This window comes from Austrofundulus limnaeus, unplaced genomic scaffold (genome assembly GCF_001266775.1).
Source record: "Austrofundulus limnaeus strain Quisiro unplaced genomic scaffold, Austrofundulus_limnaeus-1.0 Scaffold56, whole genome shotgun sequence".
In the NCBI taxonomy this organism is placed as follows: Eukaryota; Metazoa; Chordata; class Actinopteri; order Cyprinodontiformes; family Rivulidae; genus Austrofundulus; species Austrofundulus limnaeus.
Genome location: NW_013952458.1, coordinates 2025195 through 2028377, shown reverse-complemented (window position 1 = coordinate 2028377; position 3183 = coordinate 2025195). Strand labels below are relative to the sequence as shown.

Here is a 3183-nt window from a genome sequence, read left to right as displayed (position 1 = left end):
CACACACACACACACACACACACACACACACACACTTGTACACCTCTTCCATGTAACGGTGACAGCACGCCGACACGTCGTCCTGTTTCCTCCCCGTCTGTGTGCAGAGCGAGAACACGCGTGTTGTCATGTACATCCACACGTATTAAAGCTGAATTTGTTTGGTTTCGTTCCTCTTTTTTTTTCTCTCTCCATCCAGGTCTGACACGACCACGTAAAGAGATGATGATAATACGAAAGACGTGCTGCAGATTGTCAAGTCAGGTGAGGAAAAAAAAAAAATACAACAAAACAAGTTGATTCCGAGCAAGCGGTGGCAATAATTTCACCATTGTTGGGAATGCATTTGATAAATAGCTGTGTAGGTTTTCTTTTTCACACTGTGTGAGGAATAATCTGCATGTCATAATGTTTTATTGTTTTTCACTTTTGTACTATTTGATTATTTTTTTAACCTTTTGAGCTTCTTCTTGTAAAACCCAACTAACAGTTTAAGAAGGAAAATAAAGCCAACTTTGAGTCTTGATGTTTGTGCTTTCACGTTTTGTTGGAATCTTTGAACACGCCGTCGTGCCTTACTTTGATGGTCAAACGCAAAAAGAAAAAAAAAATAGTCTTTAAAAAAAGTAAACAACAACAAATCGCTCCAAACACAGTGACTCCACGCTCCTTTTCTTGTTTTGCTCCTCTTTATCTTTTCCATCTTTGCAACTATTTTGCTTCTTTTCATTCACTAATTGTCGACATCATTTGGATCACATGACCCACTTTTATGAGTCTTAATAAAACCAAAGGAAATTAAGAAAGCAAATTTATTTTACAGGAAAACGACAGCAGTTGAGTTTCTTTTGTTTGCAGCTATGCTAGGTAATTAAAACAYCATTTAGTGCAAGTGAAAAACACTTTTTACATATCACCACATTTATTTACCCAGATKAAAACATTTTGAGATCGGTGTTTGTTTTCCAATAGTGACCTGACCAAAGGTCACAAGGAGAGGTCACATTTAAAACATACAATACAAAATGACAATCTAATTCAACACAGCAACCTAGAAAGCACTTTTAGGCTCAGCACTATCAATTAATTCAATTTAGTTACGTCAAAGCTTTTATTTTGACTTAAACGTGTTGATAAAATTCAATATTTAAAGCCCATTGCTTAATACAATAAATAATTCATCTAGTGTTTCATGTTGGCCTACGGCTAATTACCTGAGCGTTTTGTTTAGGCTAAATCTCTGATGTTGAACACTTTAGGCTGTTCTGTTCTGACATAAAGAAACAATTAATAACCCACCAGATTTGTTGCAATATTTCAGGCTTGAGGCCAAACCTAAAATCTGCTCTGAGAGCTGAAAAAATTTCCTTCCACTTGGTCATTCAAATAAATTAACATTAGAGAAGATGAAAGTTTTTATACATCAAGATAAAACAGTTTTTTTAATAATCTTGGGTAATATTAATCAATGATGGGTCCTTTTCTGCTACCATTCATAGACAAGCTCCTTTTTTAAACCAACTCTAAAAAACATAGAGAATCAAAGCCATATGCTGCAGCTGGATTTATTTTATTAATGTTTGTTTGACAATGAAAAAGTGTTTTAGTGTAATAACAAATCTTTTCCATGTTTTACTCATTTTTTTTGTCTGTTGATGAAATATGCAATAAAATGTGAACCAATAAAACTCAGTAATGCACAATTTGAAACAGATAGAACACTATAAACTACAAGTTGATACAATGCAATAAAATACCACACCAATAAAATACAATAGCATGCTGTACTGTATATACATGAAGCTATTAAAACACTTTGATAATATATATAATGCAACACAATACCATAAAGTATGATATTGTCTGATGTGACACGATTTAATACTGCTGATACTTTTATTTTGAAACACTTGTTAGATACTATATGATGTTACGATAAAAGTACAGTACAAATCAATTTAATACAATATGCTAGAATGATTATATTACAAGATACATTTGTAACAGTATGATCTTTTGACCTTATGAGGAAATTAGTTWTACTCTCACTGTCTAAAATAGTTTTTCTGATTTAGTTAGAGATTATAGTTTGAACTAAATTATCCTAAAACATGCTGATAGAAATCAAGTATTTTTTGCCTACATTTTAATATTATAAATAATTGATCCAGTGTTTCACATGTTGGCCCGTGGCTAATTACCTGAGCGTTTTGCCGAGCTAAACCTCAGATCTCGACTACTTCAGGTCATTCCGGCCGACGCATACGATTAGTGCAGCTCAGATTCGTTGTCAGAGGTCTGAAATGTTTATTGCTAAAATGAAAAACCTTTTCTTGGAGAGCCGAAACCGAGTGTTTTCTTCATTCCTCCTATCTGCACCATTCAAATAAGTTAACATTTGGAGGTTTGATAGCTCCTCRTGCATTTTATGATAAGACCTCTCTTCATAATCTTGAGTAATCTATCAATGATGGATGCTATCAGATTCCAGACACTCATCGACAGGCTGAATATAAAAATATATAGTGAGAAATTAATAAAGAAAAGGCTCTAACTTTGACATGAGCTCTATCTGCACATCTGCAAGATAAAGACCGCATAATTAAAATGCCATAGAGAGCAGTGGAGAAAGAAGAGCTTTTTTTTCGTAATATTTTATAGAGATTTACTTTTCCACCACTTGTTTAATGTGACTTAAGGATGATATGTTGCCACAGTTTTGACAATGCAATTAAAGGTTTGTAATCCCAACCTAAGGTTTCATTCTTGATTTTGTCAGTTTGGATGAAGAATGTGATGAAACGCCGCACCGCGGTGACAGATGCGAGTTTATTAAAGGGATTCCAGTCTGCGAGGGATTGGAGGTGTTATTCCTCAAAGACGAGGGGGGAAAAAAAACAGCGAGAACCAAATTTTAGCTTGCTTTCCCCTGCAAGAGTTGTTCAGCAGAAAGATACAAAATATCTACACATTCCTTATATATCTTTCTTCTTCTACACACGAGCTGCGCCACGTAGCACMCGGGGCCAAACTTTATTGTGACAAATTCCCTGCTTCCTGGAACAAGCTTGCTTAAAAATCCAGCTGCGTTTGAGCAAAGTGACATATTCCCATTTCAAAATACCAGCATCGTTGACACACACATACACCACCCCCCCAACACACACACACACACACACACAC

General features: G+C 35.2%; 1 long non-coding RNA gene across 2 annotated transcripts in view; it reads left to right on the top strand.

Moving 5' to 3' along the window:
* The window catches only part of LOC106518150 (uncharacterized), a 6586-nt gene that overhangs the window by 1435 nt on the left and 1968 nt on the right, over window positions 1-3183 (top strand). Inside the window, exon 2 of one of the 2 annotated variants that reach the window (XR_001310282.1) lies at window positions 200-264. This is a non-coding gene — a long non-coding RNA (uncharacterized LOC106518150). Of the gene's footprint in view, window positions 1-199; window positions 525-3183 lie in introns of those variants that run through there. The other variant, XR_001310281.1, reaches the window with a different exon arrangement.